Source organism: Tupaia chinensis, unplaced genomic scaffold (assembly GCF_000334495.1).
Source record: "Tupaia chinensis unplaced genomic scaffold, TupChi_1.0 Scaffold000671_1, whole genome shotgun sequence".
NCBI lineage: Eukaryota > Metazoa > Chordata > Mammalia > Scandentia > Tupaiidae > Tupaia > Tupaia belangeri.
Window position 1 is genome coordinate 4,804,272 of NW_006160193.1, and position 22,250 is coordinate 4,826,521.

The window sequence follows — 22,250 nt, forward strand, 5'->3', positions numbered from 1 at the left end:
GTTCTATGCACCTGCTTTCCAGATACAGAAAAGGCTCTTAAATTTTGGAATAGTTAGTATTTTTATGTATTTAGCTAGGATTTCCTTTCCTTGCTTACTGATGTGATTTCTTTAAAATGAAATAGGTAAATGACTTCATTTGTACGTATGTTATTCTATATGTAGAACTGTCTGTGTATATGTAGACGGGTTTTTTTTTTTTTTTTTTGGCGAGAGATTTTCGCTATTGGGCGCGTGTGCTCACCAGACAGACAGAGAGAGACATTAGAGACAGAAAGCGAGAAATCACCCCCCAGGGGGGTTGGTCATGCCGCAATCCCTTCTCCTGCATTCTCCTCTTGGGATCTTGGGCACGCACGCACACACGCCCAGTGTGAGTTCTAAGCCATCGGGTCTGGGACGCGAACTGCGGTTGACTGCGTGGTAGTCCAGCAACATAGCCATTATGCTAACTGCTGGTTCCCTGTAGACGGTTGTTGAGAATGTGCTCACACCGAGATTACCTTGATCTCTTGTCTTTTATTATTATTATTTCTCACAGTTAATCGCTGTATATCATTATCTCATAAAAGATGAACTTTCCCAGCATGGATACACTGTGTATTAGTCCATCAAAGATACTGGCGTATACACTGTCACCTACGGATAATTCTCTATTTTTATGTACCTTAAACACTTTGCTGCTTTCTTTTCCCCCTTGATTCCCTCCCTCTTACCCCTTCCCATTGCCCACGCTTCTCCCACACCATCTGTGGTATTTATAGTTGCTCTCCACACTTTCATACCGTCCAATCTTTCTGTTTATGTTTTTAAAAGAATTATTTTATTTAACTTTATTTATGTATGTATGTATGTATGTATGTATGTATGTATGTATATTTAACCAGCGAGGGACAGAGTGAAGGAGAGAGAGGCAGAGAGAGAGGGAGAGAGAGAGAAAGGGAGAAAGCAAGACATCAGGTCTGGCACTTGAACTGCAGCCAGCCATGTGGGAGTCCAGCGCCTTTCACCACCACACCACCTGCCAGCCCCCAATTTTTCAGTTTCTGCTAGAGAATGCAGACATTCAGTATATATTGGGTCGTTGGGAAAGTCATGATGCATTTTTGCATGAAAAAACAGGGAAATACATATCCTAATATTAAGTGGGGACACACAGTGCCTCTCTTTCATAGTCTGACTTGCTTAGCTTAGCATGAAATCTTCCATATTCAGTTGAATTCTTTCTAGCATGATCCAGTTCGAGAAAGGACTTAGCTGTCTACGGAATATGTAAACCATCAGACATATATAATAGTCATAGTTCTTCTTTTGTTTAGTGTTCATTATAGTAGTTACATTTAATACTCCAATCCATCAGCCTATGACTCGGTATGTAAGCTACCCAAGGCTTAAGTATATGAGAAACACTACAGGTTGTTCTTAGTGAACTCTGCTGACTTGAACTTAGTTAGAAAATCTGAATCTGGCTCTCATTCTACTTAGCTTTCTGTCTTTCTCTCTCTCTAGGTAATCTACCTATTTTTATATTTGCTTTGTGCTCTGCAGAATGGATACATAGTGAAGATGGTGGTCATTTTATTTGAGTACTAAGTGTAGAACCCATGTAAGTAACAAAGTAATTCTTCTGTTTTGACAGTTTGTCATGGCTGTTAACACTAATAGGGAAAAGGAGCAAGCGGCTGCAGAGAAACAGCATGAGCGAAGGTTATATTGTGGAATAATTCAGCACTTCTGTGGTTAATTAGGGAGAAAAGGCGAGTCCATTTAATGAACTTTTATACTTAATTCCTCCATTAATTAATGTAAAAATTAATGATTCCATTTTATTTTTGAGTCACAGTTAATTTAAACTTCCCTCTATTCATAAAGACACAGTTTAGTCACACTCTTAAGATGAGAGATACTGTCAGTGGTTAAGCGTGGGGCTGATGGTGGGTTTATAGCCATTTATTGTCACATCTTTAAATGTGGACAAGTACATTAAGGATAATCATGCCATGTCCAGTTAAGAGTGTGGAAATTATGGGAACCAGCAGTTAGCGTAATGGCTATGTCGCTGGACTCCCACGTAGTCGACCGCGGTTCGTGTCCCGGACCCAGTGGCTTAAAACTCACACCGGGCGCGTGTGCGTGCGTGCCCAAGATCCCGGGAGGAGAATGGAGGAGAAGGGATTGCGGCGTGACCATCCCCCCTGGGGGGTGATTTCTCGCTTTCTGTCTCTATGTCTCTCTCTGTCTGTCTGGCGAGCGCACGTGCCCTATAGTGAAAAAAAAAAAAACCCTCTCAAAAAAAAAAAAAAAAGAGTGGGGAAATTATATTAGGCAGAAAACCCCCTACTCTTGAATTCTCAGCTCAAATGTATCAATCTTTGCCCTTGATATCTGATCACTCCCATCCCACACCCATGTTTCCATTTAGTAATTTTCCATCCACTGATCCTCACTCAGAGACAGAAAGCAAGAAATCACCCCCCAGGGGGGATGGTCACGCCGCAATCCCTTCTCCTCCATTCTCCTCTCAGGATCTTGGGCACACAAGCACACGTGCCCGGCGTGAGTTTTAAGCCACTGGGTCCGGGAAGCGAACCGCGGTCGACTACGTGGGAGTCCAGCGACATAGCCATTACACTAACTGCTGGTTCCCGCCTGGCGTGAGTTTTAAGCCACCCGGTCCAGGATGTGAACTGCGGTCGACTTCGTGGGAGTCCAGTGACATAGCCATTACGCTAACTGCTGGTCCCACTATTCTATTAATGTACAGAAATGAATCTACTACACAAAGGGGCTGTTTCCACTGTGAGAAAAAAACTATGGAGACGCCTTAGGGTAGTCTAGTTTCTTGATGTTTCTTTGGTCTTAAATACTGATTATATTATTAGTGGATCAGTAAAATATGAGCTGTTGTACAAATACATGAATAGAATACTAAAGAGGGACTGAGGGTGAGTGTTTGTTGGGCAAGACCCAATGGTTATGATGAGGCCAAAGAAGGCCCAGTGACGTCCATTCCCAAGAGGACGGTCTGTTCGTGGTGTGGGAAAGGAGCCCTGTCTGATGTGGCAGTGCGGTCGTGGACGTTGTGAAGTTCTTGTAGGTTATTGACCATGTTATTGGGTTGTCGGGAAGGTCATGGAGCATTTTCGCATAGAAAATCGCAGCATGACTTTCCCACCAACCTAGCATAAGTTTATCAGTGGGTGACTCAGCACACGAATATACACATGAAAGAGAAAAACGGTCTGCTAGGGAGTATATAATGCAGCAACAGTTATTCCAATATTTATGAGGAACGGAAGTCCACTAAAAACAGATAAAGCACCTTGCCCTCCTGTTTAAGGGTGGGCAGGTTTAAGAGTCAGCATGTCAGCATGCTTATTCTGGTTATAGTGCAAGTCCGTAGTTTTCCATTTTATTTTAGAAAGAGAAAGGGAAATGCTGGTAAATACATAAATGAACGAAACAGTGACAGGTTAACTGAGTAAACAAAAGGGAGCGTGACGGGGCCAGTAGGAAGCATGGTTCTGGAACAAGAATGATGCTTTATTCTGTTCTATAAAGTGTTTTCCATGGTGCTGGGTACTGTGCTTGCAGACAGACAGATGCACATTTCAGTTCTGAGTTGCTGATTTGTTTACCCTGCTCGTTTTCTTTAGAAATGTGGATAGACAATTCAGTTAATTTGTGAAGAAGACAGATGTATACAAATTTATGCACACATGAATGAAGCCGTGGATCACCTAAAGACTGTGACACATTTAGAATAATTATATTTAGATGTAGTCTACTTAAAAGTTGACCTAAATTCTTATTTATTTTTAATTTTATTCATTGTTATTATTTTATTTCATTTTTTAAAAGTTGACCAGAGAGAAACTCAGAAAGAGGGGAAGTGAGAGAGCAAGCTGGCAGGCCTGGAACTTGAACTGCATTCAGCATGTGGGAGTCTAGCCACCTTAACCACCATGCCACCTGCTGGCCCCGTAAATTGTTACTTATGTGGGTAGGGTGTATAGAGACAACTGTTCTCAAATGATGTAGCTTTTTTTCTTGGCTTTAGTGATGAAGTTAGTTGTACTTATTATACTATTGAAAATTAACTTTGATTTAATCATAGACGAATCATAAGCCAGTGATCAAACTCTTTCTTATTAAGGATTTCAATCAATGCAGTAACACCTGACATCCATAAAAAGAAAAAGCGCACAGTGGTCTCCCTATTGATAACATCTGCTTTGTTCTTCACAGAACAGATGCCTAAGGGCTGACGTAATCCCTCTCCAATGATGAAGGAGTTGACTGTGACCAGCCTGGGTAGAGCGTGCATAGACTGTGGTTAGTAATTGCCTAAGTTCTAAGAATCTTTTTATTATATTTTCGATTAAGGAATTTTGATTTTGTCATGAATGGATCAATGAAACACCCAATGAACAAATATATAAATAGTTAAATAACCATTGCCTAATTATGAATTTAAGTAGTAAGGCAAGAAATAGTAATATAAATAAAAAAATTAAAGTCTTAAGGAATATAAATATGTGGAGCAAGAATATTATCTTTTGTCTAGGATCTTTTCTTTATTAATTAATTAATTAATTAATTTTTTTGGAGAGGTTTTCTTTTGCTATAGGGCACATGAGCTCGCCAGACAGAGAAAGACAGAGAGACAGAAAGTGAGAAATCACCTCGCGGGGGGATGGCTACACCGCAGTCCCTTTTCCTCCATTCTCCTCTCAGGATCTTGGGCACACACGCACACGCGCCCAGCATGAGTTTAAGCCACCAGGTCCAGGACGCGAACCGCGGTCGACTACGTGGGAGTCCAGTGACATAGCCATTACACTAACTGCTGGTCCCTTTTGTCTAGGATCTTAAAGGCACTGAGTATAAATAATGGTCAATATTATTTTTCTAAGTCAGTTCAGATTTGAGGTTGTTCATTTGATTAGTAGAAAAATATAAAATATTACCATAGGCTTAATAAAGACTGAAATTATTGGGAAAATGAAAGGATGAAACAGGCCTAACAAGATAGGTTATCTATTTTTTATCATCTGCTATGTTTTGTTCTCCCCAGCATAAACACCCCTGATCCTATTTAAGCATTGTGTGGTGACCATGAACTTGATCATTTCTGCTGTGTTTGCAGGGACTCTTGTGAGTAATATTCAAAATTCTTATTTTGATTTTTAAGAATATCCTCTGTATTATTAAAAAGTATAAGATTAGGGCCAGCAGGTGGTGTGGTGGTGTGGTGGTTAAGGCACTGGACTCCCACATGGCTGACTGTAGTTGAGTCCCGGATGTGGTAGTTTGCAAGTCAGCCAGGTGCATGTGCGTGCATGCCCAGAATCCTGAGAGGAGAATGGAGGAGAAGAGATTGTGGCATGGCCATCCCTCTGGGGGCTGATTTCTCACTTTCCCTCTCTCTGTCTGTCTCTCTGTCTCTTTCCAGCAAGCACAGGCACCCTATGGCAAAAACCTAAGAGAAAAAGGTGTAAATATAATAAATTATTTTCAACCATTATTCATGACTTAAGAATAAATAGAGTAATGATGAAGAAAGAGATGCGCTCTGGACCAATGATGATGACTAGTGTTGTACGAGTCATGGATCATGAGTACAGGTCTGGAAGTCTGAGGTCCAACCCTGTAAGAAATGCCGTCTACACCTCTGATCCTATGGACAGATGTCAGAAATGTTCAAGGATATTGTCCTTGATTTTTGTGTTTCTACCTCTTTATTTTTGTAATTGGATGAATGAATAAATAAATGAAGAGGATGAGCTATTGCTCTTGAAAATAGAAGAGAGAAGAAATCCTATTCATATATAATAAAAACACTGAATTCCATTAAGAAATAAATAGTTCAAAATACCACATCTTTGGCTGAAGATCATATATCCAGTAAAAATAATGGCCTAAGTCTTTTTTTTTTTAGGTCAAGGCCATGTTTGATGTTGTTTTCTCAGGGGAAAAAAAATCACAATTTAATACACAGTTAAATGTCTAATAAACTGAAAAGAGGAATGCAAGGATCAATGGATAAGATAATTTTAATCTTTTCATAATCTGTCTGCTTTGTACTCTCAGAATGGCTGTACCCACGCGGACTCAATTCTTCTCCCAAGGTATGAGCTCTGTGATTACTGCTGTGTTAGGATCATAGTCAGATTCTTGTCTTGGTTTGCAGGTGTTTTAGAGTAGTCACAGTATTGTCAAGTGCATTATATATTATCCAAGAAGGACCATGGCCCGGCAATAATGATGGTATTGCCATGAAACACTGTGTTGAGTAATCAATATTTGCAAAATTGGAAATTATTAATGAAAAAATATACTCAAAGTGGCAAATGATCCTATAGATAAGCTATCAAGTATATCTAAGGTTGATATTCTTAAGACTTTTTGATTCATAGTTATTTAATCACTATTAGTGAAGCGATGTGTTGCTCAATAAATGAACATTGAGGGACCAGCAGTTAGCGTAATGGCTATGTCGCTGGACTCCATGTAGTCGACCACGGTTTGCGTCCCGTACCCAGTGGTTTAAAACTCATGCCGGGTGCATGTGTATGTGTGCCCAAGATCCCGAGAGGAGAATGGAGGAGAAGGGATTGCAGCATGACCATCCCCCCTGGGGGTGATTTCTCGCTTTCTGTCTCTGTCTCTGTCTGCCTGGAGAGCGCATGCGCCCTATGGCAAAAACCTCTAAAATAAATAAATAAATAAATAAATAAATAAATAAATAAATAAATAAACGAACATTGAAATTCGTGGAGAAGTGAAGGGCCAGTTTTAGAGCAGCATGACAGCTTGTAGCTTCTGAATCATGAGATCCAGCATGAAAGAAGCCAGTTCATTCCCTCTGTGGGAAATGATCCTACAGATAAAAGTAGAAATAGACAAGAATCGTGTTCTTGGTTTTTTAAAATTAATTTTCATTCTGTTATTGCAATTTGATCAATAAAGAATAAATAACAAAAATGGAAATACCCCATAATAATGAACATATATTGAGAGACAGGGAAACCATCTATACATACTGAAAACGTGCGTCTGTTAAGAACTATTATTATACTGAAAACGTGCGTCTGTTAAGAACTATTTGATTTGTGGCCAGCCAGTGATGTGGTTGGGGCTGGATCCCATATGTCCAACTACACAATCACAGTATTCGCTGTGGCATCTTGAAAACATGTCTGGTCCGCGTATCTGCATGCCCAAAGTCCTGAAAAGAGAAATGGGAGAGAAAAGATTGTGGAGTGGCCATTCCACATGGAGGGTGCTTTCTCACTTCCCTTTTCTGTCACTAGTGAGCATACCTGCCCATCTGGCCAAAAAAACCCCAAAAAACCATGGTTTAAATATTTTATCTACACTTAAGGATGATATAGACGATGTAAGTAATAGCCAATATTCTCATTCTGAGTTAATAAACAATTCTCCGAATTAATAAAAATTTAAATCACTGGCTAATTGAAAGGTCGAACGCGAGACTCAGTGGAGAGCGTATCTCAATGTTGCTCTCACCCGCTCTGCTTGGTACTCCTCAGAACCGGATCACCGCGCTGATGTGAGGAAGCCCCGCCACCACAAGTTGAACGCTTGCTCTGTGTTTCGTGCATGTAAACCAATGTAAGTGTTGGTGGATGTGCAATCTTTATTGAAAAATGTGAAATATAATAAAAAATACAACTGTGGATCATTAACAAATATAGATGGGATATATAGCATTATATTGATTAATCCATAGATAAAACCACGATGTTGATTAATAAAAGGAATTTATTACCAAATGATTCTATAGATAGATGCAGGACTATCAAGGCTCAGGTGTGTTCCCTTTTATTTTTTGCTTCATAGGTATTTATTTTCTTACTGTCAGGGAAGTGATGATTAAATAATGAAAAAAAGGTAGATGAGAATTAAAAAAATAAAGAGGCCCGATCCTGGATCAATGATGATTGCTGGTGGCGTATGAGTCATGGATGATGAATACGTGTCTGGAACTCTGAGGTCCAACGTAAAAATAGATCTAGTTTATTGCCTCTTGTTGGAAATGATTGATAGATTTAGAATTTTAGAAGGATATTGTTTGGGGCCTTGGTGCTCATAGATTTTTGATTCTATTGTAATAAATGGATCAATAAAACAATCAGTATATAATAAAACATCACTTTGTACAAATTTTATCAGAATAATTTTAAGATGAATAAAGAATCAATGCACAAGTATAAATAAATAAAGAGAAGAGGGCGAAACATCACCCAATGAAATGAGTGAGGCAAGAGAAAACCCTAAACCAATTAAATAAATGGCCGAAAGCTGTTACCTCCAGTTAATGAGACACATAAATAATGACCAATATTCTTTTTCTGGATTAGTGAACGTTTAATGGTTTTAGTTTTTATGAATAGAATGTGAACTATATGAAATTAGATATACTCAAATGACTAGAAAATGCACTGTAGATACAAGGGTCGGTAGGATATCTCCGATCATATTGTCACCTCTCCACTTTCTACTTTCTAGAACAGGAACACTCAGGCTGATTTAAGGATTGAAGGATTCTGCAGTGGTCAGAGATCTCTTTGGTTGTCTCCAGATGTGGGAATTGGAGACCAAGGTGAGTCCATGTTCTCATCTTGGTCTGGATAGATTGTTTAGTTTTATAATTAGTATATTAAAAAAGTATTAAGTATGGAAAAAAGACCAACAGTAGTCCATTGATAAATATGTAATTGATATAAAGTATCATGTTGATTCCAGCAATCAGGATAGTTAATGACAAGAGTGTAGTCAATAGGCAAATGATTCTATAGACATTTGGATCACTGTGTTTATTATATATACGAAGCATTGAGGGTGATTTATGGAAGAGATGTACTAACGTACAAAATGAGTTTATAAGGACATGTAGCTATGTAAGACTCTTATTTCTGGGCTTTTTGAATAATAAGATATTAAAAACATCACATCAGTGGATTAATGAAGTAACCGATGAATAATTTTAGATGGATAATCAATGTGGGAAACTACCCAGGCACGGGGGATGCATACTGCATGATGTCTGTTACATGTAGAATATAAAAAGTCGCCCTCACAGAAGTTGAGTAGAAAGGTGGCTATCAGACCCTCGAGTGTCAGTGGGGGGTGGTGAGATGTTCGAAGGTTTTAGTTAGGCAGGAAAAGATGCAGCGCTACGTTCCACAGAATGGTGACTATAAAAATGGTGTATATTTCCAAACTGCTAAGAGTTGATTTTTAAGTGTTCTCACTACAAAAAGTGGTGAGGTTGTGAAGTGCTAGATATTTTTAATTAGCTTGATTTAACCTTGCCACACGTTAACTTGTCAAATATCAAATTGTCTCTCTCTCTCTCTCTCTCACACACACACACACACACACACACACACACACACAATTATTATATATATTTTTGTCAGTTAAAAATAAAGTGTTAGGGGCCAACAGATGGTGTTATGGTTAAGGCACTGGACTCCCTCATGGCTGACCATGGTCCACCCCTAGGGGGTGATTTCTAACTTTTCCTCTCACACTATGGCAAAACCTTTAAAAAAAACTTTAAAAGAAAAAGGAAAATATGGGCTTGGCAGGCGGCATCGTGGTAGGGCAGTGGACTGCGGTGTGAGTCCTGGACCTGACGGTTTACTTTCTTGCTTTCCTTTTCTCTCTCTCTGACTCTGTCTGGTCAAATTGAAAAATAGTAATAACAAATGGAATTAATTAAATAAATAATTCTTTAAATAAAATGGAAAATAGTTTATTGAGATCCTATAGACAGATTTTAGAAATATAAAAGTATTGTTTTCTTGACACTTGTTATGAATTTTGATTGTGTTATAATTTATGGATTAATAAGAGAATCAATGTGCAAAATAAATACAAAAAGGTGAAGAGGATGAAGTTTGTTGAATCTTAATATATGTGGTGGGGGAATAAAACCTTCATATATACCAATGTATACAAAAATGATTAATGTGTATCTATCAAAACTACCAATGTCTTTTAAGACATAAAAATGGTTCAAGTGCCGTTTTGACTGAGGATGCATTAAACAGTACAGTCACAACTGCTTATCCTGAGTCAGTGACATGTTTGATCATTTCCTAGGGAATAATTAACAAATGTTAACCCAAATTAATAGATCCCTAACTGCTTACTGCAGTGAAGGTGGACTGCGTATACCAGTCTTACTGTCTGCTCTGTTTGCAGGTCTCAGAATGGGCACACCTAGGCTGACTCATGCCTCAGCTATGTGCTCCATGGTTGCTTCTCTAGCTGGAGCATGGAGACTCATGTGAGTAATGGGCAGTGTTCTTGTCATGGTTCTAGTAGTTCATTTAGGCTTTCACTGTGATACTGAAAATACTAAACATAATTAGGGGCCTGGTGGTTTAGGTGCTGGATTCCCACATGCCAACTATGGTTGAAGTCCTGCACTTGGATGCTTGGAAATCACTCAGGGTGCATATGCATGTGTGCCCCAAATCCTGAGAGGAGAATGGAGGAGAAGTGGTTGCAGTGTGACCATCCCTGTATGTGTGTTGGGGGGTGATTTCTCACTTTCTGTCTATCTTCTTCTGGCAAGCATACATAATTTATGGCAACAACCTAAAATGTATATATCTGAAATACAATTAAAGAAGGCCAACCATTGACCAGGGATAGATATAGAACTGACATGAAATATTGTGTTACTTAATCAGTGTTCACAACAATGAAGGTGATTAGTGAAAGAGGTTCATTAACTTTGACAAATGATTCTACATGCTGATGTTAGGGTGGCTTAAGGATCTTGCTCTTATAATTTGATTCCTGCGTATTTATTTTATTATTGTTATTAATGAACTAATAAGTTAACTATAATCATGTGTAGATGAGAACGGATAAAAATTACCAGTCCTGGAGTACTAATGATGGCTAGTGGTGTCTGGGCTGTGGGCTGTGGGTAGTATGTGCTGGAAATGAAGAGGCCCAACAGAAAGGAAGCTAGTCCATCCCCAGGGTTTGGATGATCCTACAGATTGAAGTTAGGATACTATGAGGGTCTTGTTCTAGTCTTTGTGTGTATAAATTTAAAAAAATTATGTATGAGTAGCAGTGGTGGAGTATATAAACAAGTATATAAATTAATAAAGATGAAAGATGAACTGCTCTTTAATATTAAAATGTATAGTAAGAAAAAAATATGCTAATATAAATGAAATAGGTAACAAGTAGATTGGTGTATTATATCTTTGTCTAAGGATGATATAAGTAATAGTTATATCAACCTGATTCAGTTGATAATTTCATGTTTGTTATATAAAGAAAAGTTAATAGACTCTACTCAGCCATGGAAAACAATGAGATCCTGACATTTGATATGAAGTGAACAGATACGGAAAATTGAATGCTAAGCAAAGCAAGCCAGACTGAAAGACAGTCATTATATGTCCCCACTTAATATTACATATACTGAATATCTGTATTCTTTTTTTTTTCTTTTGGAGAGGTTTTTACTACAGGGTGTATATACTCTCCAGAAAGACAGAGAGAGACAGAGAGACAGAAAGCGAGAAATCACCCCCCAGGGGAAATGGCCACACTGCAATCCCTTCTCCTCCATTTGCCTCTCAGGATCCTGGGCTTCAACTCATGCACACGTGCCCGGCATGAGTTCAAGCCACCAGGTCCAGGACTCGAACTGCATGCAGTCAGCTACATGGGAGTCCAGTAACATAGTCATTATGCCAATTGCTGGTCCCCTGAATTCTGTAGCAGAAAGTGAAATATTAGAAGGTTTGTTGGCAGGGTGGCCAATTGTAGATACTAAAGACAGTATAGGAGGGGATGGGGAATAGGGGGATTGGAGGGAGGCGATCAGGGAACAAAAAGAAAACATTAAACATAAAAATGAAAAGTTATCTGTTGACGATAATGTATATGATCTTGTCTTTGCGTTAACTAATATGCACTGTGTTCATGCTACGAAAAACCATGTTGTACACTGTAAAGATGCACAGTGATTAAATGTGAATAAACAGTTACCAAAAACTTAAAAATGCCTAAATGGCTATAAAAATAAATGGTAAAAACTATGGATGAATGAAGAAAATGTCTCAGTTTTTTATTGTGCTCTCAATTTTGTACTCTGCAGAATGGTTGCTCTGAGCTGACTTGAGCTCTCTTGATTGGGACGCTGCTTCTCTGTTTATGAAAGAACAATGTGAGTAACCGTCACAGTTTTTGTTTTGCTTTGGGCCATTGGTTTGGGGTATTCATAATACTGTTAAAATACTAAATAGAATAAAAAAGGTAACTCTGGTCCAATTATGTTCATTAATTAATAATTTGCCATTGATGTCAACTAATGAAAGTCCTAGTTGGTGTAGAAATGCTCTTAGGGACTGATGTTAGAGATTTTTCAAGGCTCTGGTTCTTGGTGTTTGTGAATGATGTATTTATTTTATTGTTATTAATTGATTTATGACTTATTTACACAAATGGAGAAATGAATGAAGAAAGAGCGACCCAAACATGGACCAATGATGACCACTGGTGGCGTTTGAGTCATGGACGATGAATACTAAGTGTCTGAAACTCTGAGGTCCAATGTAAAACATTTTATCATGAAAATAATCCTATAGGCAACTATTAGAAATATACAAAGGTCATGTCTTTCCTTTGTATTAACAGATTTAGATTTATTATGATGGGTCAATGATAGAACAATTAAAAGTAACCAGATGAAGAAAACAGTGAATCATTGTCCAGCTATAAACATGAATATGGTGGTGATAGCATTTTTTAGTATTATTACTAAAAATTTTCCACACTGATGTCCCTTAAGAAATAGATAGATAATGGGTGTCACTTCTTTGGCTAAGGGTCATATAGACTCTCTTAACTTAAGAGTTCATTTTATTTTTTACATCAGTCTCAAATTCGAAAGGATTTCTTTTGTTAAAAGGATAATATTCCCATTATGAGAAATTATTAAATGCCTAAATGGCTGAAAAAAAGGAAATGCAGAATGGAAGGATCAATAAGATAAGGCCTCTCTTTCTAACCATCTGCTTTCTTTGAATTCTGCAGAATGGATACGCTCAAGGGGACTTACAGTTACCAGATCTTAGCTTGCCTCTGGTAGCCAATATGAGTAATAAAATTCACGTGTTTATATGAGAGTTTTTAAAACAGTATTCATTATGTCATTAAAGTATGGAATGCAATCCAAAAGGCCAACCATGGCCAGGGATACATGTGACAATGGCATGAAGAATTACATCTATGTATATATACATCACACACACATGTATATTACACATCACAGATAATTTGTGAACAATACATCAAACTGACAAATGCTTCTCTAGTCATGGGTAGAATATCCAGTGCTCTTATTCTTTGGTTATTTTGGTTTGCAGGAATTATAAAATTAGTATTAGTGCTGATACATTAGTGAATTAATGAAGGAATAGGTATAGATGAGAATTAGGTAAAAATGTCCCAGGCATAGACGATGTTGTCACATAGCAGTTGTGCTTGGGTGATTCCTAACTTGTGTCTGGACCTCTGATGTTCAATACAGAAGGAAATTGAGTTATCGCCTCTGTTTGCAGTGATCTTATATGGATTGGGAGAATGCAAAAGGACCATTTTCTTGGCTTATTTTTTTGAATTTTGATCCTTTTATTGTAAGTGTATTGATGTAAGAATCAATGTGCAAATACATAAAAAGTAAAGATAAGTGTGTAGCTTTTCTACTCTTATTAGACACAAAAAAAGCCATCAAAATGTACTGAAGATACTGAATCCCATTAAAAAATACATTGCTGGAGTGTCTTTCTTCTTTGATTAAGGTTCATGGAGATGGTCCACATTCTTATTCTGGGTCAGAACAAGGAGAATGATACCAATTTTTTAAAGAGAAGATGAAGGGTTACTGCAAATTCACATCTACCCGAGTGACTGAAAGGTGAAGTGAATGGATCAGCAGAGAGTCCATCTTGTTACCATCTGCCCTCCTGTGTATTCCTCAGCATGGCCACCCTGACTGACTGAGTGATTTGGCTGGGACCAGGAAGAAACTCCATGATCACCCCTGTGCACATGGTCCATTGTGAGTATTCTTGGTGGCAAAAAATTAATAAGCAATGTAGAAATGAATGGAAAAGAAGAGGAGCAATCCTGAATCGATGACTACTGGTGATGTCTGAGTTGTGTACGATGAATATGTATCTGGAACTTTGAGGTCCAGAATCAGCAGCAATCTGTTATCCATTTCTTCGACTTGAAAGGGCCATCTAGACAGCCGTTACAGAATACAGGGACCTTGTTTTCTTGTTGAATGACAGCCGTTACAGAATACAGGGACCTTGTTTGCTTGTTGAATTCATGACTTTTTTTTTTTTTTAAGAATTATTTTATTTAACTTTATTTATTATTTATTCATTTGTTTATTTCAGTTTGACCAGAGAGGGACAGAGAGAGAGAGAAAAAGTGAGAAAGCAAGCCACCAGGTCCAGGACTCGAACCACGGTCAGCCATGTGGGAATCCAGCACCTTTAACCACCATGCCACCTGCCAGCTCCATGACTTTTTAAAAAATATTCAATTTAATTTATTATTATTATCTTATAATTTGACCAGAGAGGGAGAGAAAGGGAAAGTGAGAAAGCAAGCCACCAGGTCCAGGACTCGAACCACGGTCAGCCATGTGGGAATCCAGCACCTTTAACCACCATGCCACTTGCCAGCCCTTACATAAAAAGTAAACTTTTTTTTTCAAAAATTATTTTTATTTTATCATCATCATTATTTCTCAGTTTGCTATAGGGCACATGAGCTCACCAAAGAGAAACAGAAAGAGAAATAGGGAAAGTAAGAAAGCAAGCTGCCAAAGATATCTCCTGGAAGTGATAAATGAATACAGTAAAGTGGCAGAATACAAAATTAACATAGAAAAATCTACAGCATTTTTATACACTGACAGTGAACAGACTGAGGCAGAGTTGAAGAAAGCATTCCCATTTACAATATTCACATACACACATATACAAATAAGATACCTAGGAATAAACCTAACCAAACAAATGGAAGACCTCTACAAGGAAAACTATGGAAAACTTTAAAAAAAAAATCGAAAATGATATAAAAAGGAGAAAGACATCCTCTGTTCCTGGACTGGAAGAATTAATATAATCAAAATGTCTCAAGTTTTTAAGTCAGCTGGTTTACTTTGTACTCTGTTGAATATATGCACTGAAGTGAACTTAAAGACACTGTCATAATAGCGAGCTATGGAACTGCCTCTGTGCATGTGCACAGAGACCTTCTGAGTAATAGTCGATATTCTGGTCTTGGATTGAGTGTTTTTTTTTTTAATAATTATTTATTTAATTTTATTTATTCATTCATTTATTTTAACTTGACCACACACACACACACACACACACACACACAGAGCAAGAGAGAGAGAGAGAACTAGTGAGCGAGAGAACATGAGAAAGCAAGTCGCTGGGTCTGGTACTTGAACCGTTGTTGGCCATGTGGGAGAGGGTCCAGCGCCCCAACCACCATGCCACCTGCTGGTCCTAGATTGAGTGTTTTTAAAGAGGTAGTGCTGTATGTGGGTTAGAACCAGGTAAGGGCAACCATAGCCAGATCTTAAAAACAGTGTTGATATGATGTGTTGTGCTGATTTATCTGTATGTAAAACAGTAAGGTCCATTAATAAAAGTGATCTAGGGTCAAAAGGTAATAATTTTATAGGCAGATGGTAGAGATCTTGTTTTTGCGACTCTCTGGTATTTATTCTTATTAGTGAACTGATGAATTAAACAATCACCAAGTGCTGACATGAATGGAGAAACAGATGTAGACCAGGGGTGAAGACTGGCAACATGTGAGTTATGGCCAGTGCAAGCTCGTGTCTAGAACTCTCAGCTTCATCATGAAAAATAATGAGTTTGTGCACTCTGTTGGGTACAAACATTCAGAATATCAAAGATTTTACTGTGCTTCATGACTTTTTATTGTGTTTTCTTAAATTCATAATGCATTAATAACTGAGCCAAGGAATGAATAAATGAGAAGTCAAACCACACATGGACAAACTATGTCATCTATAATGTTGCCCTAGCCTAGAAAAAATTCTTGGATTTTGCTGCTTGTTTGAAGATCAGGTAGGCATAGAAATAGCATGTCTTTTCTAGATTTCTGGGGTTATAAATATTGTTAGGTTTCTTGAAAAAGAATAGGTAGTTAGAAAAATTAATCTACTCATGATATTTCTTTCATTCACACTAAAATAAATGCATTAATAAAGAAGTTAAGGTCAAGAACTGATCACTCTTCTTTTTTTTTTTGGAGAGATTTTCACTGTAGGGCGCGTGCACTCGCCAGACAGACAGAGAGAGACATAGAGACAGAAAGCGAGAAATCACCCTCCAGGGGGGATGGTCACGCCGCAATCCCTTCTCCTCCATTCTCCTCTCGGGATCTTGGGCACGCACGCACACGCGCCCGGCGTGAGTTTTAAGCCACTGGGTCCAGGAGGCGAACTGCGGCTGACTACGTGGGAGTCCAGCAACATAGCCATTACGCTAACTGCTGGTTCCCAAGAACTGATCACTCTTAACAAGATGCCATGAATTGAGGAATGAGATGAATTCAGTTCAGTTCAGTTTATTTTAAGTATGTGCTGATAGGCTTGCACGCACACCCACCTGGGTGTTCTTTCAAGCTGCCAGGTCCAGGATTCAAAGTGCAGAGCCAGCTCTATAGTGTCCAGCTCTCTGCATCTTTATTCCTTCATGCAACACTTCTTCATCCTACCCTTGACTTTTTTACAATAATATTTTTAAAAATTATGAACATAGTGATCAGAGCAAGATCCTTGTATATCCTGACATTTGTCCATAAGATCCTTTCACAAATGGGGCAATGGGCCAGTCAGTGGCGTGATGACTGAGGTGGCTGGATCCCACAGGGCTGACTATGCAGTTCAAGTCCAGGACCCTGTGGCTTGAGAAACATGCTGTGTGTGTGTGTGTGCGTATGCCTATAAATGGAAGAGAAAGAACTGTGGCATGACCGTGCCCATAAAGGGTGCCTTCTCACTTTCCCTCTCTTCTCTCTCTCTTTCTTCCTTTCTCTGGCAAGTGTATATGCCCCATGGCAAAAACTTTTCAAAAAAATAAAAATAAAAAACAGGGGAATGTTACTCATTGTATATGACTCATATACCTCTGACCAACATCATTGATCCAGGACTGGCCCTCTTTCTCTACTTTCATCTGTGTTTATTTATTGATTTAGTCATTAATAAATATACACAAATCTCAAAAAACATGAGATTCTTGAATGTTCCTAATATCCATATATATAATTATTGACCCAAAGATGAAACTTTTTGTTAACTATACTCAATGTTTTATCTATGGATTAATCAATCTAATGCTTTAAATTAATCTGATATTTAGCATTGGTATGTTTAGCCTTATTACATTTAATACTTTTTTGACACAATAACAAATGCCTCTTTAAAGAACAATCTTAACAAGAGCACTGTCGCTCACGTTGGCCTTTGTGCTCCAAACACACAGATGAAACGACAGGGCTTCAGGACCACAGAAGAAATGTGCAAATCGGCTGAAGAGCAGGCCTTCGGAGGACTGCAGAGCAGGCAGATCACAAGGTAATGAGACAGTCCTGCTGATTTCTGCTTAGATCTTTCCACTCATCAATCATCCAGGAAGTCATTATTTATAGTATATGTACTTCATTTTCTCTCTAAAAAAAAAGAACATTTGGCAACTTTCTGTATCCCAGATGTTGAAAATCACTTATACTACCAACATCACCCACAGCCAAAGAGGTTACAAAGAGGTAATGCTTATTTCTCTTGGGACTTCAGAGTTTCTAACACATAATATAATGGTATATTTTGCTCCACCACTTACTGAGTAACTGGACAATGGTTCATCTCCTGCTCATGCACATGTTTACAAATTATTTCATTGGTCCCACTCTAATAACAGAATAAAAATGAATGAACACAAAAGCCACACACATATATTATACGCTCCAGAAATCTGTTTATAAACAGAAGGAACGGGCCAGATACTCTCCTGTGATGGACTTCAGAGTTCCAGACACACGTGCATCATATGTAACTCATACGTAACCAGTAGTCATCATCAATCCAGGACGGTCCTTTATTCCCTTCTACCTGCATTCATTTCTACCTGTATTTGATTAATACATTACTTCACTAACAACAACTTTTTAAAAAGAATTATTTAATTTTATTTATTATTATTATTTTTTTACTTGACCAGGGAGAGAGAGAGATGGAAAGTGAGAAAGCAAGCTGCCAGGCCCAGGCCATCACGCCACTGACTAGCCCATTGCCCTATTTTTGAAAGGATCTTATGGACAGATGTCAGGATATACAAGGATCTTGTTCTGATCGCTATGTCAGTAATTTTAAAAAATGTTATTGTAAAAAATCAAGGGCAGGATGAAGAAGTGTTGCATAAATAAAGATGCAGAGAGATAAGTATCATCTATTGTCATCTGTATTGATCACTGAAACATCTTTAAAGAAAATGGATAATACATGGATCAAATTTATGGCATCTTTTACTAAGGACAATACAGACAATGATAGGTAATAGTTATTCTCAGTCTGTTGCAACTTTAGAGTTTATTTGATTAAGGAAAATAATAATGATCAAATGACTATTCAAATTAATGGCAGAATATATGTTTAAATTAAGAAGATTTTATTGATGTTTTTATCTTCTAAATGGATTCTCTTCAGAATGGATACACTGAGTTAAGATGCCCACCTTGATCAAGATTTGTTAGGTTGCCTCTGGATTATGAAAGAGACTAAGGTGAGTAACAGTCAAAGTTCTTGTTTGGGTTATGGTGATGTATTTAAGGATGCTTACTGTACTATTGAAAAATGTGAAATACAGAAAATAGGGCCAAATGTGACAAATATGGGATTGCTATGAGACATCGTATTGATTAATACATGTATGAAGAACTAAGGATAATTTTTTTGAGAGATTTTTTTGCTATAGGTTGCATGCACTCGCCAGAAAGACAGACAGAGACGGAGAGATAGAAGGTGAAAAATCACCCCACAGGAGGGATGGCCACACCACAATCCCTTCTCCTCCATTCTCTTCTTGGGATCTTGAGCACGCATGCACGCACACACACACGGTGTGAGTTTAAGTCACTGGGTTCAGGACTCGAACCATGGATGACTACATGGGAGTCCAGTGACATAGCCGTTACGCCAACTGCTGGTCCCTGAGGATAATTATTAAAAAAAATATATTGATGTCATAATGACTTACGTTGCATAAAAAGGGTCTTCAAAAAGGTCATAGAAAATGTGTATTATAACACACTGTGCACAGATTACAACTTTTTAGTGCACCAAAATAAACTCATACTTAAATTCAATTTTCCTGTGAACTTTTTTGTTTGTTTTAGGTTTTTGTCATTGGGCACATGTACTTATCAGAGGGAAAGTGAGAAATCACTACCCCCCTCCCGGGGGAGATGGCTTTGGGGTTTGGGGCATGTACATGCAAGTGGCCAGAGTGATTTTCAAGCCTCTGGGTCTAGAGCTCAAATCATGGTCAACCATGTGGGAGTCCAGCACCTTGACCACCATGCCACCTGCTGGCCCTTCCAGTGAACTTTTTGAATTTTCTTTGTATATTAATAATATCAAGGCTTTACCTGAGTTTTGTGAGTCACAGGCTTTTACAGTTGTGATTAGTAGGTAAATGGAGTAGTCAGTCAGTAGACAATGCAGAACTGACTGAAGAGACCAAAGCCCTTCAAAGATCTACAAATAGAACTACCATTTGATCCAGCAATCCCACTTCTGGGTATTTACCCAAAAGACAGGAGAACGCTCAGTCAGAAAAGTGCTTGCACATCCATGTTTAGTGCAGCATTATTCACAATTGCCAAGACATGGAACCAACCTAAATGTCCACAAACTGATGAATGGATTGAAAAAGTGTGGTATATATACTCTATGGAATACTATTCAGCCATAAAAAATAACAAGACCCTGGAATTTGATAGAAAATGGTCAGATATGGAGGATCTATTGCTGAGTGAAGTAAGCCAGGCTATGAAAGAAAGATATTGTATGTATCCACTCAATATGTACCGACTATCCGCACTCTATAATAGAGAGCAAAAAATCGGAGGACATAAAAACAGTGAAGGTACTTAATGAGAATAGGACAGTGTGGAATGGGGTAAGTGAAGAGAAGAGGATAGAGAAAGATAGCAAGTGAACAATAGAGAGACAGGACGTTAGTGAGAAACAGATAGGGCTTATCAACTGTTGATGATGACATGTATAGTATTCTCAACTGGATTGGTCTGAGAAGTATTTCATGATGGGCAAAGTATTTTTACAAGCAAAATGAGAAATAGCAATTGATTGTTTTATAAAAATAATTAGAATAATAAAAATAATGATTGGGGAAAACAGAAAAGATATGGAATGTTAAAGTGGGGAGATTAATGTCTCTGTACTGACTGACATGCATGGCATTCCCTTTTGAAAAAACAATGTAATACACTGTAAAGTTATATGTAATCCAATGTAATATAAAGAAGATTATGATGATAATAAAAAATAAATAAAGAAAGAAAGAAAGAAAGAAAGAAAAAAAAAAGAAAAAAAAAAGAGACCAAAGCCCTTTAGTGGCCAAAGGTGACCACTGCTAGCATATGAGTCTTGGAGGATGAATAGTACGTGTCTGGATCTCTGAGGTCCAATGCAAAAGAAATCATGTTCTTCCATCCATGCATTTTATCCCATTATTGTAATTGGATTAATGGACATCGATTAACTAATACATAAATAAAAATGATCGGTTTGAAGCACCATCCTATTATAAATATGTGCTATGACAAGAAACATTATTAAAGTATGTTGAAAACTCTAAAGTCCAAAGAGAATTAAATGGTGGCTGCTTGTCACCCCTTTAGTTAAGTATGATGTAGATAGTATTATGTAAATATCAGTGTTTATCTTCTGGGTCAATAGCAAGATGGCTACTGTTAGTGCATGTAAGAGATAATAAAATAAACATCCAGAATTACTAATTACATATGACTGACCAAATGAAGGGGAGTTTTGGATCAATGGAGATAATGTTATGACCTTTTTTTAATCATCTGTTCTCTGTAATCCTCAGAATGAATGCTTTCCAAGCTGGTTTACTCATTGTTCCTGGTCTTGAAGCTCTGTGGTTACATCTAAGTGTTAGGAGCAGGAAGACCAATGTGAGTAATAGTCAGTGTTCTTGTATTGAATTGAACAATTTTCTGTTTCTTTTTTTTCTACATTTTTAAACATTCACATTTAATCATTGTACCTTTTTACAGCATATGATATGGATTCTCAAATACTTTACTGAATGCAATACACCTTTCCATTCTGTGTCTGTTAAATGTACCCTTTTTTCTCTTTGAGTTTTTCTCCTTGAGTTTCTCTCCCCTACTCCCAAGTGTCTACCCACTCCTATACGGTCTGTGGTATCTACTCTTGCTGTTTCTACTATTATATTTTCCATTCTTTCAGTTTCTATTGTTAAGTGTAGACATGCAAAGTGCAGATATAATATGTATTGTGTGGGGATATACAAAGTCTGTCTTTCATAGTCTTGAGTTGCTTTGCTTATTATTAAATCTTCTATATTTACCCACTTTGTGTCAGATAACAGTGTCTCATTTTTTTTATGACTGAGTTTTATTCTATAGTGTATATGTGCCACATTTTTTCAATCCAGTCAATTACAGTTATAATTTTAGCAATTGTAAATAATGCTTCAATAAACATGGATGTGCAATTGCCTTTCTGACTGTTTTCTTGTCCTTAGGATAAATACCCAGGAGTGGAATTACTGGGTTGGATGGAAGTTCTATTTTTACATCCTTGAGGATCCTCCATATTGTTCCACAGTGACTGTACTAATCTTCATTCCCACCAGCAGTGTGGGAGTGTTCCCCTTTCACCACAGCCTCACCAGCATCATTTTTTTTTTTATCAGAGCCATTCTGATGGGACTAAATGGTATTTCATTGTGGTTTTTATTTGCATTTCTCTTATGAGAAGAGACATTGAGCATTTTTCCATATGTCATTGGCCATTTATGTGTCTTCCTTGGAAATTTGTCTGTTTG

General features: G+C 37.8%; 2 long non-coding RNA genes, 5 other non-coding genes and 1 pseudogene across 8 annotated transcripts; 7 read left to right on the forward strand and 1 right to left on the reverse strand.

Annotated features, from left to right (window-relative positions):
* Positions 1 to 1,556: 1,556 nt before the first annotated feature.
* On the forward strand, positions 1,557 to 7,595 carry LOC102489300 (uncharacterized). 2 transcript variants are annotated; one of them, XR_003551324.1, is made up of 4 exons: positions 1,557 to 1,606; positions 4,249 to 4,335; positions 6,094 to 6,131; positions 7,557 to 7,595. It is a non-coding gene; the product is annotated as an uncharacterized LOC102489300 (long non-coding RNA). The 2 variants fall into 2 exon arrangements; XR_003551325.1 differs by lacking the exons at positions 6,094 to 6,131; positions 7,557 to 7,595 and adding an exon at positions 5,078 to 5,150.
* On the forward strand, positions 5,577 to 5,648 carry LOC114009938 (small nucleolar RNA SNORD113/SNORD114 family). Its single transcript, XR_003551337.1, has one exon. It is a non-coding gene; the product is annotated as a small nucleolar RNA SNORD113/SNORD114 family (small nucleolar RNA).
* A 358-nt stretch (positions 7,596 to 7,953) lies between the features above and the next one.
* On the forward strand, positions 7,954 to 8,025 carry LOC114009937 (small nucleolar RNA SNORD113/SNORD114 family). The gene has a single exon (XR_003551336.1). It is a non-coding gene; the product is annotated as a small nucleolar RNA SNORD113/SNORD114 family (small nucleolar RNA).
* Positions 8,026 to 12,547: 4,522 nt separating this feature from the next.
* Positions 12,548 to 12,622, forward strand: LOC114009957 (small nucleolar RNA SNORD113/SNORD114 family). Its single transcript, XR_003551354.1, has one exon. It is a non-coding gene; the product is annotated as a small nucleolar RNA SNORD113/SNORD114 family (small nucleolar RNA).
* A 1,255-nt stretch (positions 12,623 to 13,877) lies between these two features.
* Positions 13,878 to 21,984, forward strand: LOC102489577 (uncharacterized). Its single transcript, XR_003551333.1, has 5 exons — positions 13,878 to 14,131; positions 17,619 to 17,710; positions 18,839 to 18,914; positions 21,264 to 21,351; positions 21,948 to 21,984. It is a non-coding gene; the product is annotated as an uncharacterized LOC102489577 (long non-coding RNA).
* Positions 14,201 to 14,269, forward strand: LOC114009945 (uncharacterized; annotated as a pseudogene).
* LOC114009941 (small nucleolar RNA SNORD113/SNORD114 family) lies at positions 18,149 to 18,220 on the reverse strand. Its single transcript, XR_003551340.1, has one exon. It is a non-coding gene; the product is annotated as a small nucleolar RNA SNORD113/SNORD114 family (small nucleolar RNA).
* On the forward strand, positions 20,767 to 20,841 carry LOC114009944 (small nucleolar RNA SNORD113/SNORD114 family). Its single transcript, XR_003551343.1, has one exon. It is a non-coding gene; the product is annotated as a small nucleolar RNA SNORD113/SNORD114 family (small nucleolar RNA).
* Positions 21,985 to 22,250: the final 266 nt, after the last annotated feature.